The sequence below is a fragment of the Diadema antillarum genome, unplaced genomic scaffold, assembly GCF_040938485.1.
Source record: "Diadema antillarum isolate AM-2024a unplaced genomic scaffold, OU_Dant_1.0 scf00000153, whole genome shotgun sequence".
NCBI classification, from domain to species: domain Eukaryota; kingdom Metazoa; phylum Echinodermata; class Echinoidea; order Diadematoida; family Diadematidae; genus Diadema; species Diadema antillarum.
This window is the reverse complement of record NW_027271042.1, coordinates 1,454,789-1,473,034: the sequence shown is the minus strand read 5'-3', so window position 1 is coordinate 1,473,034 and position 18,246 is coordinate 1,454,789. Positions and strand designations below refer to the sequence as shown.

The 18,246-nt window shown below is 36.3% G+C and overlaps 1 pseudogene; it reads left to right on the top strand.

Annotated features, from left to right (window-relative positions):
* Nucleotides 1-1,382: 1,382 nt before the first annotated feature.
* LOC139721962 (G-protein coupled receptor GRL101-like) lies at nucleotides 1,383-16,634 on the top strand (annotated as a pseudogene).
* Nucleotides 16,635-18,246: the final 1,612 nt, after the last annotated feature.

Here is an 18,246-nt window from a genome sequence, read left to right as displayed (position 1 = left end):
CTTACTACGATATAAATGAATGTCCGCAAATGCAATGTAGTGGCACCATAGACTATTAGCCCCATTGGAATTTTAACCTTAAGACGCCATTAATTTTGTATGAATGGTCCTGGAGTATTAAAGTAATCTTATCCTTGCCAGCTGCCTTTATAAACACGCAGAGACAAACGAATTCCAACTACAGCTTTAGCACACTAAGGACAATTATCTTATGCAAGCGGATTGCATTACAAACTAAAGGAGACCGCGTTCTTGTTCGTGGTCTGGGATACCAAATACCCCCACAATGTAAAGACTACAATGGATCGTCAATACCCCCACCCTCTTCCTATGGTTTCATGACATTGTCGTGAATTCTGACACCGGATGACGTCTCCCATAGTCGTCTAGGGTTTAATGATGATCAAAAATTTGTATACAAATGTAGATGGTCGACGGTTCAAGACTGATTTTCTTTTGGAATTTCTGGAAACGACTGCGGCAAACTCTCAACGAATTCTTCTGCACTTCCGTTTATTCAATGACAACAACTAACACAGCAGGAAAAGGCACATAAACAAGAAAGAAGGAAATTTCAATGGAATTACGCAATGTAATTATTCAATAAATTATGTCTTAATTTGTATTTGAAGGTCGACAAAGACAAACAACCTGCGAGTTCTATGGGGAGATCGTTCCAGTACTTGGGAAGGGAATTGGGAAGGGGAAAAAAGAAAGAAAGAAAGAAAAAAAAAAAGAAATTAAATCTTAAAGGTGCGGAATCCGAATGTGGATGATGCAACCTTTGCATCCTTTGGGATTCTGAGGTATTCAAGATGGTTGCCCAAAATTGAAATTCCCATTTCCTTCTCATGGAGAAAAAAAAATCGAAAATTTAATTGTTTCAACCTACTTCAAGGGTGCTGAATCCGAGCCTTGATGAAAAACAAAAAGCTTTTGCATACCTCGGGTTTTTGAGTTATCCAAAATGGCCGTCAAGAATTGAAATATTGATAAAGTATTTCCTTGTAAAAATATGAATGAATTGGAAACAAATCGATGGTTTCACCCTATTTCAAGGATGCTCAATCCGAATCTGGTTTATGCAACTCTTGCATTATGGAGGCTTTTGAGATATTTAAAGGAGACCTCCGGATGATTATCAGATTTTCACATATCGTCGGTTGCGAATGATAAGGGCGTTAAGTTGCCACAAAACCCATAGTGTTCAAGATCACTTAACGCCCTTCTCATTCTCAACAGACGATATGAACAATTGGTTATAACTACTTGGTAGCTTGTTTCAGAATTTGTAGCGATGATGACGAGGAATAGGAGTGTTTTCAAAATTTATGACGAATCACAATGAACAAGAACGATGACATGGCAACCTCAATACAATGATGCATGAGTAGGGGCTCAAGGAAGCAGAACAAAAGAATTAAACATGCATAATTCTACACAGGTAAACTTGTAAAGCACGTTATATTGAAATGGATTACATTGCTACATTTCTGAATTGTGTGAGGTTCCTATGTCATCATCTTTGTTCGTTCTTGGTTTTTCAGAGCATTGTTTGTTTTTCTTTCTGTTCAAGAACCACAATAAATTTCACTAGTGTATACATGGAGCTGATGATTTATATACTACTTGATGTGAAATTATGAAAATCGTCTGAAATGCCCCTTTAAAATGGCTGTCAAAATGGATATAAGAATACTGAATACGTCAAAAAAATCTTGGATGCAGGAGTTGCATCAATCATTTGGATTCAGCACCCTCGTAAAGTGTAACAACATTAATGTCGTATTCATTTATACACAATTTCTAGGAAATATATACTTAAATGGGAATTTTTCTTTTTGGCAGCAAACTTGGATTTAGAAGAAAAAAAAAACACCTCCTCATTGATACAATACTTGCATCAACCAGATTCGGATTCAGCACTCTCGAAATAGGACAAATATATAAATTTATTCTCTTTTTTTTTAACGGAAAGACTTTATATCATAATTTCAATTTTTGGCTACCATTTTGGATATCTCAAAAACCCTCAGGGATCCAAAGTTGTCATATTCACTTTCGGATTCATCACCCTCGAAATAGGATAAAACCATCAAATCTTTTCAACTTTTTATCATCTAAAAGTTAATATACACAACCCTCGAAATACGGTACAACTTAATTTTCCTGTCCGATTTTTCACCATTCATAAGAAAATTTCGGAATTTTGGCGGCCATATTTGCGGCCTTCTTGAATATTTCAAAAACCCTCAAGGATGCAAGAGTTGCATTATTCAGATTCGGATTCCGCACCCTCGAAATAGGGGAAAACCATCAAATAACATCGGGCAGACAGGTGAAACAAGGTTAGGCCCAAAATCTGACTTGGCACCAGACTATATTCCTTTCATTTTTAGAAACGTCTACGACCCACGCATATGTTGCATATCTCCAGGAGACTCTGTGTGTACGTTGGGGGGAACCAGCGCACCCCCTCTTCACCTGTCGAATGACTTTCCTACAGAATCCTCCTATCAAGATATTCATTTGGATTCTTGGGATCAGCGCACTTATCGGAAACTCCTACGTAATTGTTCAGAGACTGCGAATCAAGTTTTCACATAACAAGGCCAAAGTCCAGTCCGTCCTAATTTTGAATCTTGCAATCTCTGACTTCTTAATGGGAATCTACCTCCTGATCCTAGCCATTATGGACATCGTCATTTCGGATTCCTACTTCTGGGAGGGGCGGGCCGAAGAGTGGCGACCCAGCAGCATTTGTCAGGCGGCGGGCTTCATCTCTGTACTCAGCAGCGAGACGTCAGTTTTCTTGATTACCATCATCAGCCTCGAACGAGTCATTTGCGTTCTCTTTCCGTTCAGTGAACATCGCCTTTCATAGTGTAAAATCAGCTCGTGCGGTTAAAGGAGCGACCTGGGGACTGGCCCTCCTCCTGAGCATCTTTGCTGTTGTACTGAATTACCTCAACCCCGACGCTTATGGACTGAGTGACGTTTGTGTGGGCCTGCCATTGATTCGCAAGAATTCTGGACTCAATAGCATCGTTGACGAACGCACATTCGCTCAGATTGGTGTTGCGCGGTATGCCACCGTTGCGGCGGCATCGGAGTCAACTTGGCAGTTTTCCATCGTCCTGTTCCTTGGAGTCAACTTCTTTTGTTTCTCCGTCGTACTCATCACTTACATCATCATTTTCATTTGGGTGCGGGTTACCATGAACAAGGCGGGACGCAGAAACAGTGAAGGAGCTGAAATCAAGATGGCTGCTAAGATGTCACTCTTGGTCGGGTATACGGACTTCTTTTGCTGGATGCCTATCATCATTCTAGGAATACTAGTCCAGAGTAACATTGTCACACTCAGCTCGGACGTCTACGCCTGGCTAGTGGTCTTTGTCCTACCTATTAACTAATCAATTAACCCTTACCTGTACACAATGGTGGACGCCATGTCTCGTAAACAGAAATTCAAAGAAAAAAAAACAAGCCTTCAAGATTCACCGCATCCTAATTCTTCTGTTACAATTACGGCTTTGGACATTCTGGCAGTGGATAAAGTTGAACTCTTTTCTAATCATTATGTGTACATTATTTTTTAATTAAAAGAAAGAGACGGGTAAAGAAGGGAAAAGGAATCATCAGTAATGGAAAAATATTTTTAGGCACATGAGACACCCTACGACGTGTATGAAGACTACGATAAATTATGTTGAATACATCATTAACGCTTCTTTAGTATGAGAAGGTAATAGAACCTCGAACTGACATACCAAGTACTGTGTATTTTCGGTGTGTGTATGGGATAAAAAGAAATAAACGAACAAAGTTTCAATAGTCTAATTAAAATCGATACTACGTGCAGGAAATTTGTACAAACTCCTGAAACGTTCTCCTTGTTCTCTGATTTATAAGAACTACTTCACGCAGTGAGAACAGATTATAAACACCTCGTTCACAGACGTGTGGCCATCACTTAAAAAGGTTCCGTGAAATCCAAATGCATGTTAATTTGTGTTGACTTATGATGCCCTCAACATGGGTCTGTATAGGGCAATTATCCCTTGAGCAATTACCCCGGCCCCTTCCTCTGGCCCTAATTATAATCCTAACCCTAACCCAAACTCCTAACCTTAAACCTCATCCCAACCCTAATCTTAACGCAATAAACCTTACTACTAACCAGTATTTAGCCGCGGGGTAATTGCCCTCTGGGGGTAATTGCCCGGATACGCCTCAACACCACTTTTGCGTGAAACGAATCTCTAGAAACATTCCATATAGTTTAACGATTTTTTTTCTTCTATTTTTCTTCAGATTACTCTTTTGTTAGTCACATTGATAATACAGAAACATGCAAGTTATGCTGAGTTGAGGGGAAGGTGCATTCCAATGTCTCTTGTTAAACATTTCAGTAATTTAGCAATGATTGACAGATGAGGTCATCTGAGGAATACTGGTTTCGAAAGATTTCTTTTTTTTTTTTTTTTTTTGGCGTTCCCAAGTAATATGAAGAAAAATAGAAGAAAAACTTGTTAAGATAATGGTATGTTTCTAAATAGATATTGGTTTCACCGCAAAAGTGATGTTGAGGGTATCATGAGTCCACGCAAATCAACATGCATTTGGATTACAGGGGCCCTTAAATAACTTTAAGTTGGTGAGACTGTCTGGTTTTCAATCAGTCCCAATTCTCGGTATCGCCAATACCTAGGTTCGGTGCGCAGAGCAGCGTTTTAGAGGCATTATGGGATACTCATGCACAGGGACAAACTTGCCCCGCTTTTGACTGCATATGCACTCAGGTCACGTCCTGTCTTTATCCAGGGGTAGTTTTGGTTGAAGATTTCTTCGCTTTCCATCATGTGACCAGCACACTGAAGCCTTGCAGTTGTGAGCCATGACTTTAATGACCGCAAATCAGTAAAATTTAGAAATTCTCAACTCTTTTAAAGCTGAATTATAGCCAAGAAAAAAAAAAGGAGTAACAACGTAAAAGCAGACAAATAACTCCATTGAATCGTATGAGAACTGGGACGCGCGCGAGACAACCGGAAGCGACAATATAACCAAGGAATCCCACAGTGCATCTGTGACAGGGCTCTTCAGCGTGCACATAATTTTTCTGCACATATTGCGATACCAAGAATTAACGCTCCTCATGGAGTGAAAGCTCGTTAAAAACTAACTGAAATAAAAAAAAGAATGAAGAAAAGTGCAGATAAAATGTATTTCAACTGATGAATGCATGATAAATTCCAAGAATATTTCATAAATAGGTATGATATTCACTGATGGTTATGTAAACTTAGAAGAAAACCCAGCTAGTCTGTAAACTTTATAGGAGCATCAAAACATGAAGTGTTATTTGGATGGTATTAAGCACCACCCTGCATGTAAGGTGACTAGAGTTGGAAGGAGCACGAAGCTCGCAATATTTGTTTTTCTCTTTATTTTTCCAAAACTAAGATATAAACGGCTGGTAGAATTATTATTACACTTATCCACACATTATCTTGCCAAAGACAGTGGCGTTTTCTCGAAATCTGCAGAGACCTATCTAGTGCATTATACAATTTATACGAGCCATTTGCCATGATATCTTTCATACAGGTAATACAATATCAGTGGTACGTCACAAGCACAAAAAGAAGGAAAGAAAGAAAAAAAAAACCTTGATAAACTCTTCATCTTGTTCATGTGTCTTCACGGATTTAACTGTAAGTCATTGCACTATTATCTAAAAAAAGATTAGTGTAATATTTCAACGACATTTACAATGCTAGTTACAGCAATTATGTTGGAAACGATATTTTGTAAGTAATTATCAAATAGATGAGTCGGTCATTTCAATTACATGTACAAAAGTTGTATGACCTTCTTGGTATGGACAGATCTATGATGTTTGATGTCTAATGTGCGGGTATGACTTCAGATTTTGAGTATACCGGCTGTATGAATTGAGATTGATTAGCAATCCTCGACCTGATCTCAAATATTGCTCACAATAATATGATTATGTGACAGAGTTTCTTCGTTTCGGGTCAATGCTTTTTTATAATTAAATATGCACCGTACTGTTTGCATGAATAAATAATATAAACTTCTTGTGAGTAGAAATGGATTTCTGTTGTCTTTATCACGGAGACTTGAACTGTAGTCAAAATGATGATGTCATGAGTGTATAATTACTTGTAATCATATTCATTTCAGAACATAGTATTTAAGCCTATATACATACGGCCAGATTGCTGTCAAAGAATTCGTTGCTGACTAAAAGTTGTTCTAATTGATCAAATTGTTGCTCTGATGGCATCGTATTTTATCGCTTATTCTTATAATTGGGATCTATTAATTTTGATTATTCAACGTTTATGCATATTCTCACTTCAAAGGTTAACCCTTGATGTCCTATCAGCCAGAGGCTTTTCCCAGGCCTGTCCGACATAACAACAACAAATGCATGACTGAGGGGGCAAAAAATGGGTCTAGTGCAATTACCCCCTGGGCAATTACCCCAGACCCTTCCCCTGACCTCAACCCTAATCCTAATCCTGAACCTAATCCTAATCCTTAACCTAAACCAAATCCTAATCTTTACTCTGACCTTATTACGAACCAGATTGCCCTCGGGGGGTAATTATCCTGGCACGAAAAAAAAAAAAAAAAAACAAAAAAAACCTCACGTGTATTATTAAAGGGACTGTACAGTATTGGTTGAGGTGAGGGATTCATGTTTTGAAAATTCCTAAGTGAGATAATGAGAAACCTCTTATGAAATATGAAAGAACATGTAATTTTAAGAAGGATTCAACGTTTATTTGATGAAAATTGGTTTTCAAATGGCTGAGATATCCAAAAAAGTGGAAAAAAATAAAAGGTGACAGGCCACAACTCTATTAGTATCTCTTTGTTTCACCTTGTTTTTGGATATCTAAGCCATATCAAAAGCGATTTTCATTAAATAAACTTTTCATACCCCTTAGAATTGCGTGCTCTTTGACATCCCATAGAGTGGTTTCTGAATATCTCGCAAAACGTTAAAAGCTAAATCCTCGCCTCGACCAGAACTGTTCGAGCGCCCGTACACGTACCGCACACCCGCCTGCCTATCATGGGACTTGGGGTCGCTTACGCTTTGTGGGCCCCAACACCCAAAGAGAAATATGGATTTAGTAAAAGGAGCAACATTTAATAGTAGAACACATCAGTGAAAGTTTGAGGAAAATCGGACAATCGATGCAAAAGTTATGAATTTTTAAAATTTTTGTGTTGGAACCTCTGGATGACGAGACTACTAGATGTTATGACAACAATATAGAGAAAATAATAAGTGAATTCCACAAAAAAAAAATCACTTTTCTAGCACAATGACAGAGCACTTGACTAGCCGCTTTCAGAAAAAGTTTATAGATTCTGAATGTTTTTCCTCATGAGGTCAACGCCACTTTCGAGTACTACTGCAGTTTGTGTGATTTTACTTACACCCTTCTTGCTTGCTCTGATGACTGAGCGCTTTATAGCATGTGAAAACTCTATACGATTGTTCAGGGAGGTCCCCTCCCTGCTGACATTTTCTTTCTTCAGTAAGCAATGATGAAGAGGAAGAGAAGGAGGCAGGAAGGCAAACGAGCTTTTGAGAAGAGTGGAAGGAATGTCTTTGTGCTGTGAGTTGAAATTATTTGCGACTCAAAAAATCGTGATTGAATTATTATAGCACATATGAGCAGGAAGAATAACAAAGCACTTAGTGCTCTTAAATAGCTTCTCGACCATTTTGTACAATTACTTGAGGCTCGAACGAGAGGATGCATTTTCATTTGGGAGGAGAAAAAAGAAGAGAAAAGCTGCTCGAAAGCTTTCTTGCCCTTCCTCCACTTCTCTGATAAAAATCCCTTTGAATTTCATATATAGATTTCCTAAAGTTTTTGAATGTTTGAAGATATAACTGCTGAGTTTCTTTTGTTGTTGTAACGAATAAAAGAAAATGATGCTGTCACGTCCACTATTGTCTAGTGCGTTCAAAGAAAATCATCAATGGCTGATTAACCAGTTAGCAGGGTCCATTATTTCCCATTCATCAATGTCCCATTCGTAGGATATGAGCTGCAAGTTTCAATTCATTGTCGACGCCTTTCTTTTAAAATGCATCAAAGGAAGAACAATACAGGATGATTTCAATACTATTGGATTGTACACACGGGCTCTGAAACTCATCCATGTACCAAGTCGGTTATGATCAGTCTTAGCTCCCCAGTCGTTTGTGAATGAAAAAGGAATTGCTGCGTGTATAATAATCTACATCTAAACATCTAACCGTGTAATAATAATCTCATTTAACCCTATTATGTGTCTAGTGAGTGCTGGTTGGCACTGGAGACATCAAAGTATTGAACACACTGTCCAAAGTCTCTGTCACAGAAAGGGTTAAAGAACTTCTATGTAGTTGTAAGCTTACTATGGTTGTTGGTCCTCCGTAAGGATCATTGGCAGAACTAGTCTCTCATTAGACCAATGCCATTCTGATAGACCTAATTATTGTTCAAATCTGCTTGTTGTTGAAACTGCAAATTCGAGAATTCCCAACAATTTGTTATTCTTTAACTATAACTAATCTTTAGTGTGTTTATGATGATGATCATGTCTGTTTCAAGGAACAGTCCCTATTATAGCATGAAGTGGTTGGAAGAGCAAGAAATATAGATGGTACTTGTTTTTCTTTAACACAAACAATGAACTAAATCATTCACTTGACATTCGAGATTAACTTTGTCACGTGATATTATTTCTGCTAATTCGTATAACAGAGAAAGTTATACTCGTAAAACACTTTTTGTGTTTTATTTTCAGAACTTTTAAGATAACTTGTAAGTTAGCAATGCCGAAGGAAAGAAAGATCTTTTTTTTTTTTCTTTGGATCCGTACTTGGATCTCCCTGATGTGAGGGGAAATTCGTGAGTTGCGCATTCAACGATGCCCCCTACATTGATGCGCTGTTTGTACTCGCTTGAGTGGAAGATTATAGCTTTTTATTCTGCGATATGTTTTGAGTTTGCTGCTATGTCCTACTCAAGTGGAAAATATCTCAATCCATTCTAGCTTAGTGCAGGTAAGAGATTGGTCCAACCCCCTCTCACGTTATATGCTAATAAGGAGAGTGAAAAGATAGCAAGGATAAGAACATACTTGCTGCCGAAAAAGGCGCTCTGACGAAATTGCGGTGCACCAGCGCGCGGGCGCAATCCAAACGTATAAAAAGATCTTCATGAATAAGATCGCCTCGTATTGGTATTTTAAGTCAGCCGAAGTTGCAGGGCAACCGTCGTTAAGGTTCATAAGACTCTGCTGAGATCCTCCTCTCACCCCGGTGCGATGGGAAGCCCACTCCTTGTCTGTCGCCTGACACTTATCAGCCTCGTCCTCGGCAATCACATTCGTGGTATGATTTACAAATTATTTCTACTTTCCTACTTTCCAAATCATTACTTTCTACTTTCTATTATTCTAAGAAAGATCGAACTTAATATGTAGGCCTATATCTTTAAAACTCTGAGATTCAACGAATAAAACCCTGCCTTTATCAACTTGTTCTTTTTATTTCTTCGTAAGCAATGCCGGTGCGACTTAGGTTATGGATATGGATTCTGGTGGATAAAGCTGGGATTATCTATACTGCTTTTCAGATTGGACGATTATTAACAATGACACCACAGAATAAACTTTAAATGTCAACTAAGCCGATGTTATAAATACACGTTAAGGTGCAGGCACGTTTTATAAAGCGTTACACTGATTCGATGGATCCATCAAATTGTGTCGCATATCATGTACATGTGTTTCTTTTTATCCGTACATACACTCTCCTTATTTCCTATCCTACTTACAAACAGCCAGAAATACTACTGATATAGGTGACACGTCAGAGTAGTCACTTTATTTTGAATTGAATTGAACACGTTTTATTAAAAATCATGTCTGGCAGCCAAAGGCTGAATTGCACATGTTTTACAACCATAGTTATTAAAACAGACAGATTATTTCGGTGCTCTGTACAAACAATGATATAACGACATGACATAAAAAAGAACAAATATTACAGTGGCTACATGTGTTAAATCACAAGAAGTGATCAATCTATGAGGGTACCTGATCAATCTATGAGGGTACCAGCCCAATCAATTCTGAATTTGCTTTTACAAAAACGAAAAGAAAAAGGAGATAAAAATTATCCTGTCAACATGGCAACACTGCTCAACACTGAATAAAAAAAATAATTACTATTACAACTGATAATGAAATCAGTGAAGGTACCAGCCCATCAATACTCGGATTACTTTTTCACAAAGAAAAGAAAAACGAAAAAAGAAGAAATGAGGAAAAGGGGAAAAAATTCACTGTCAACATATCATTACACCACTAGTCATTTAAAAAAATTACATTACTATTTCATCTTCATATATTAATTTTGATTTAAAAAAGAAAAATCACACCTAAACATCACATTAATCACGTGTGCCAAATTTCAATAAAATAAACAATATTTCTTTCTTTTCTTTTAAACAATTATTATCATCATGACAGCTTATCCTTCAACATAAATAAAGCATATCTTTTAGGCCTACATATCAAAAAACTACATCCATCAGAAAAAAACAACAACTATATCTCAAATCAAAAATCTGAAATGAAAAAGAGATCAACTCAATCCATACTCATTGTTTTTCTTTATAAAAAAAAAATGCGGTTACCATAACAAAACAATATTCGAAATAAAAAAGTAAAAGCGAAATCTACCCGTCTCTGCTATAACAATCATAAAAATTATGGCTCAAAAACTGATAAATCAGTTAAATCCTCACTATTACTTCATATATACCAAATATCCGGTCATTTACTCAAATCCGCAATATATTTTTCTATTACAAACAATATCATATCAAAAACAACACAGACAAATAGACTGATGAACAAACAAACCTAAAACGGTGATGGATATTTTGATAATGATCAAAGATAGTATTTTGGCTGATGTTCAAGTTCAAGTTCAAGTTTATTTCATATTTCCACTTTCTCAGTGATGGGATTACAAAATGATTGACAATAAAACAAAAGTACAAAATATATACAACCATATCTTATGTTTGAAAAAAAAAGACAACAAACATGACACACAAATATAAATGGTCGTTATCATCTGAGGATATCACAAATAAATGTCAGAAATATGAAGGGGCTTACATAAAAGCAATGATGCTTGTAAAAACTGTAGGTTCCCGAATTTATAGGCGTGAAATTATAGGGAGAACGGACATGTTTATCTCGACCAACTTAAATTGTACCAGTGCAAAATCAGTATTAAAAAACGAACTATCGAACCACATGAATACTTTAGTATCGCTTTTACGAGACTGTACATATTTCGCCGTGTTTACACACACACACACAAAGTGCTATAACGGTATCGTTAAATAGCTTGGAGCTGCAGACAAAGACAAAAGACTGGGGGTATTAAAAAAAATGTTGCTAAGAGCCTGGTAGTGTCTATCCACTAGTACAGCCGTTTTAGTTTGCGTTTGAAGGTGACTAAGGATAAGGAAGAAGTAATATCTTGAGGGAGGTCATTCCAGTATCTGGGTCCAGTAAACATAATTGTTTTCTTTGCAAAAATAGTGCGAGTACGGGGAAGGTGATAAGGGTCACTCTGACGAGTGGGGTAGCTATGAATAAAGCGATTTCTTTTGAACATGTGAATAAAAACAGATGGTAATTCATTAGTTGTTAGTTTATACATAAAAAACTTCCAAGATTATAATAACATAGGTCTGGAATTTTCAGAATTCTGTTTTGATGAAAAAAAACAGTTGGTATGAGCAAAATATCCGGTGTGGTTTATAATTCTTATTGCAAGCTTTTGAATACGAAGAAGGGAATCTAATAGTAAATTGATTGCATTTCCCCGCACCAAAATTCCATAATTAAAGTGTGGAGATAATAAAGAAGAATATATACTCTGCAAAATATAAACAGGGAACAAATGTTTAAGCTTGTTTAAAATTCCAATATTTCTGGACAAAATTTTACTTACAAAATTAATATGAGTTTTCCAGGATAATTCTCGGTCAATCCAAAGCCCTAAAAACTTTGCGTTATTGACATGCGTTAAACATATATCATTTATTTTGATCTCATGTGGGACAACATTCAAAGAATTACTGAATACCATATAATAAGTTTTTTCTATATCCAGGGATAATTTGTTGGCATAAATCCAGGATTGCACAGACCTAAGCTCAGTATTCATCATATCAATTAATGTATTAGGGTCTCGATGTGAAAAAAACAAACTTGTGTCATCAGCAAAACAAATAAATGATAAAACTGGCGAAGATTTTTGAAGGTCATTTATGTATAAAATAAATAAAAGTGGGCCCAAGAGGGAGCCCTGTGGGACTCCACATGAAATAAGTTTTAACTGCGAATCATAGCCGTTAATGTTAACAAATTGCTTTCTATCAGTTAAGTAACTCTTAAACCATTCGAGAGGTGGCCCGCGAATTCCATAATGATACAGTTTAGAAAATAAAATTTCGTGATCTATCGTATCGAAAGCTTTAGAGAAATCAAGAAAAAGCTGAAAATTATCTATAGCATGAGCTACTTTGTCTATAAAAGTAAATAAAGCATGGGTTGTGTTATAATGTTTTCTGAAACCAAACTGAGAATCTGATAAAATATTATGATTTGTGAGAAATTTCAATAATCGCGTGTAAACTAACCTTTCAAGGATTTTAGAGATTGAAGTCAATTAAGAAATTGGTCGGTAATTATTCTCCAAATCTTTCTGTCCCTTCTTAAAGATAGGGACAACTTTTGCAACTTTCATTTTATTGGGGACTTTACCATTAACTAGAGATTGATTAAAAATGTATGTTAAAGGAGAAATGATTTGATTCAAAACATTTTTTAAAAGAAAATTTGTAATTCCATCATATCCTGAACCTTTTTTTATCGTTTAGATTCTTGACGATATCAACAATTTCTTCTTCAACAATAGGTTCAAAATATATTGATTGAGGATTCCTATTACGTAGATATCTGTGATATTCAGTTGGGGATTTCGGGATTTTACTGGCAAGATGTGGACCAAGACTTGCGAAATAATTATTAAAAGATTCCGCCATGACAACCGGATCGTTAATCTTCCGGCCGTCCGCCGAAATATATTTGCGAAGATCAGTATTGGTTTTGTATTTGAGTGTCTCGTTAATCACCTTCCACGTACTCTTCACATCATGTTTATATTTAACAAACTGTCGCGAAAAATAATTCCGCTTAGCAACACGTATTAAGGATGTCAATATATTCCGATATCGAGTATATCTGGATTTATTTCGAGGGCATGGATCTTTGCGATATTTATGAAAAAGACTATTCTTGCGGTTAATGGACCTGAGAAGAGATTTTGTTACCCATGGTTGTCGAGGTACTTTTTTGTAATTTGAATGGTGAGGCCTTTGGAGAGGAACACTAGATTCATAGTTAGTGGTCAAAATATTCATAAAATTTTCAAATGCTAAATCAGTATCGCTTTGAGAGTATACAGTGGACCAATCTTCTGAATTTAATTTCTCCCTAAGTTTATTGATGTTGGATTCAGACATTACACGAATACCCGGATTGTGGGTGTGAGAAACATTAGCAGTCATAAAATTTGACACAAGGACATAGATTGGAAAATGATCAGTGACGTCAGAAACTATTATGCCAGATGTGATGTCAGAAAATAAGTCATTTACAAAAATGTTATCAATAAGAGTAGATACATCATCGGTTTTCTTGTAAGGGGAATAAATGATTTCGACAACATTAGGTTCAGAAAATCTGCGCACATAAGATTATCATTGTAATTAAGAAGATTGAGGTAAAAGTCACCCATGACAAAACATGTTTTACTATCAAAATAACTGCTCGAAATAAGGCCGCAAAATAACTCTAAAAATTCAGCAGGGTTTGAGCTGGGTGGTCGATAAATCTCCCCAATTATAATATTACCTTTATTTAAAGTTTTGACCTCAATAAATACACTCTCAAAAACTTCTGACATCACGCTATATTTTTCCAAAAAAAAAAAAAACACAATCTAAATTCTGTGACACATAAAATCCGACTCCTCCTCCTTTCTTCCATGTTCTATTATTTGTTATGAGTCTAAAGCCGTCTATTGTAAGCAGCGAAGAGAGTGATGTCTCCTTTAACCAAGTTTCACTGAGCCCGATAATATTATATTCGGTTTTTAACGTGCTCAAAAAAGAAAGAAATTGATCAAAGTTTTTATTTAAGCTTCTGATATTAAAATGTGAAATAAAAAGTTGAGTTACGTCATTATGAGTGAGTGAAAGAAGTGCATTCTCTGTGTGATAGTGAGTGAATACATTTTGGACTGCGGCATCGTTACAGTCGAAATCTAGTCTTAATTCAGAAGTTTGCATATTTAAGAAAGTGACGATGTCGGAATCTTCGCCCTCTTCGCTGTTTACTGAAATTACTGGTGTCATATCAGCAAGTGACTGAGGATAAAGCATGCTAACAGCAGCGGCGTTCGAGTTAACAGTGGTATTTGGATTCATCATTGTGCATGGTACAGAATAGGTGAATATACAGATAGGCTGTTAACAGAAAATAGGTGCTCAAAAATACATCTGCTGTTGGATTTTAAAGGAAAATAGGTGAAAGAACATTTACCCTGATAATAGACAGTTATAGAATGTTCAGTTTCCGTACGCAAAACAAGGCATGTCAAAAATTCAACGGTATCTGCGTGAGCATAATGCGTAGGGAATGTGGTTGTTACTAGTCTATAGGAGGGCACAATTGCACTGAACAGTTCAGAGAGGTAATTGCAAAGGCAAACAGACAATAAATTATTGGGGGTGGTCGAAAACACCGTAGAAACACATTTGTGTAAACACAAGGATAACATTTTGCTCAGGGTAGGTGGCAACTTACATAAGGGAGTCAGATACACCAGGGTGACACATTTTTGCATAAACATTAATAACAAATTTCTGAGAGGAGTCGGAAGCACCGTGGTAATACATGATGTGTGTATGTGAGTGTGTGATCTGTGTTTTCGTCCTTAATTCCAAAAAGAAAATCGTTATACTTATTGGCGTCACTGTCAAATCATCCATTAATCTTAAAACACCGGAGTGGTTATGAAAAAAGAGAGCAAGAGAGCGGGACAGACATATTCAAAGTGAGCGAACGAGAGAAAGTAAACCAATATTCACTGAAACAATAATTGTTTTCTGAGTCACGGTTTACTACATTATTTTCATTTAGAAACGAAATTTGTTACGAAATACTGATTGCTAAGTCTTTATTTTTTATTATCTATTATAGCCCATGAAAGATATCAATCTGTTTTATCTAAATTACTCAAAACGCTTTATTCCATCCAATTTAATCAAATTGTCACACTCTAGTCAGATATACTTGCCAAGAGAGACTATAGGAGACCATTATATAGGATGCATATTAGATGCATATATTATTCCATCTGCTCAAACAATCTTGATTACTGGATTCCGTTTATAGGAATTAGTCCATTAAACACTGGAAAGAACAAATATCAGTATAGAAAGCAGAGCATAAAGCATATGAACAAATCATTCCTACCAAAACCTTAAAAAAGAAAGTGAAACGGACATTATCATTTTCCAAACAAACAGATTAAAACAATCCACCACAACAAGAAGATAAAAATACTTCTCTCGCAACTACGATTAAACACGATTTTTCCACCTCGTACAAATCTAAATATTACACTACGTTTATTAATTTGATAAGGAATGTAGCTGTGTGTGTGTGTGTGTGTGTGTGTGTTTTCTTTTTGCGGTAACCTCAACTTTTTTCCTGCATTTCCCTATATTTACATTGTGCTTCTTCTTTTTTTATTCTGTTTTACGTTTTGTACGCTTGAAGTCTAAAATGCATTCTGAGTGCATATTGTAAATGTCCGAAGTATTTCAATATGGATCCCTAGATCAGCCGATTCACTCATAAAACGACTTTACACGCTTTTTGTTACAAATATAGACAAATAGAATGAGAATTAGAAATATTAGAAAATAGAATGAACCTTAATGCGTTTAGCCACGTTGCTGTTAGTGGCGAAATGTATTTGCATTGACAAAATGCATTTTTCATAGACTTTAGAAATAACTATCAACATGTATTTTCATCTGGATCAATTGTGGCGTTTTTGCACGTCACACATCAGTATCAATACTTATAATCGCTTGATTTTTTTTCCATCATTCAAGAGTGCGGAGCATCGCTTTATTAGCCATTTAGGACAAAATATATCCGATATTTCTCAGAAATTGCTTCTCTCATAAAGAAACAACAAGGATTGGTGCTTTGATCGTTTGCCAGAAGCCTAGACCCCTAAAATGAACTATGAACAAACGTATGATTCTTATGTTTTTGCCGCAGGAGGCTGCGGGCAGTGTGAAGGTTTTCGTCATATTTGGAGCATCTCTTCACCAAACCTACCCGACAAATATCCACCGGACTTCCGAGGAGAATGGTCAGTTACAACTTCAGAAGACGAGCCGGTAAACTATGAATGATTTCTTACTACACACACACACATGTACACACACACACGCAAAGATCGCTGTGTACCTGCCTCCCCCCCCCCCCCAAAAAAAAAAAAAAAAAAAACAGACAAATGTATGTGAGGTATATCGAGAGGTATACCCACACATTAACTTTATTACCACATTGTATATCGCTAGTCGAAGCCTGTTAGGTGTAACGAATTCTATTAACTGTAGTGTCAATGGGGGGGGGGGGGGGTTCGGGTTATTGCTGTTGTTAATGAAGTAGATACAGAGAAATTGTTCGATAGATAGCCAGACTAATAAACTGAAAGACAAAGACTATTAGTAGAACATTCAACTGTTCTTTGAGGAAATTGAGACAATCGCAGTGATCCGCAAGTTATGAATTTTCGAAAATTTCGCACCTCCGCATCGTTTGAAAAAGAACACTATAAGAACTCGTGATAAAAGCAATGATAATGGTTGCTATTTGTATAGCAAACAGGTCCTGATGCCTTTTGCTACTCGTGGCGCTTCAAAAAGAAAAATGTCACAGTAGGTCAAAGATATTGCGAACTTATAACTAAAATCCAATATTTATTAATCGTTTATTGTTTTCATTTTTCTAGCGTCATGAAAGAGCACTTGGAATACCCCATTTCAGAAGGTAGTAGGGATAATGTTATCCTCGACATATCAGTAAAAAGCAGAGGGAATGCGTACTTTTCCATAACTATGCTCTATTTTTTTTCTTTCAATGGGCATGAAATAATTTTGACCAACAATTAGAGCAACTTGTATACGCGTTGAGTCGTACATAAGGGGAATGCACGAAAAACATGCAATAAAGAAAATTTCGACGATTGGACACATTCTGTCATGTCTATTGAATATGAATGATTAGCTGACGGATTTTTTCCTTATTAATGCCATTATTTTGATCATGTCAAGAATGAAATTCTGTAAGCTTTGTCTTTTTAGTGGGTCTCTCCATTTTTTGAATTTTGGGTATTGTTTACTTCCCTCTGATCACTTCAGTTTTCATGAAAATCTATAATCCTTGTAAGGTTCCACAATTATTGTACTCTTTTCATTTGACATAGTTTTACTCGCCTTGTTTTCTGTTACCACAATAGTGATGTCTATAATTATGTTTTTGTCGTAAAATAAAATAAAGAATTGAATTGAATTGAATTGAATTGAATTGAATTGAATTGAATTGAATTGAATTGAAGTTTTCTCGCTCAAGAATCTATGAGCGTGACATGCAGGCTGATCACAGCGCAAAGATATGATAATGCTTTGAAAGGTGTGTTATGAACTTGATATGAAAACGGTGCAGTTCTTCTCGAAAGTTTCATATCACTCACATTCGAAATTATGCTCACCTATCCATTTCACCCCCAAGTTCTAACAATTGGTTCACTACAAAATGCTCATTGTTTAAAATATAAATCTCTAGGTATTGGAAAATTAGTTGCTTCTGTTTTCTTGTCTAAAGCTCCCAACTCCAGAACATTTTGTTTAATCGTTTTCTTCATTTCTCTCAACTTTTCCTATTCTGGTTTCCCCTAATTCTTGTCCGGTAGTTTCGTTTCTGTCTTGTTAGGCCTCTAATATTATATAGGTTTTCCCGGGC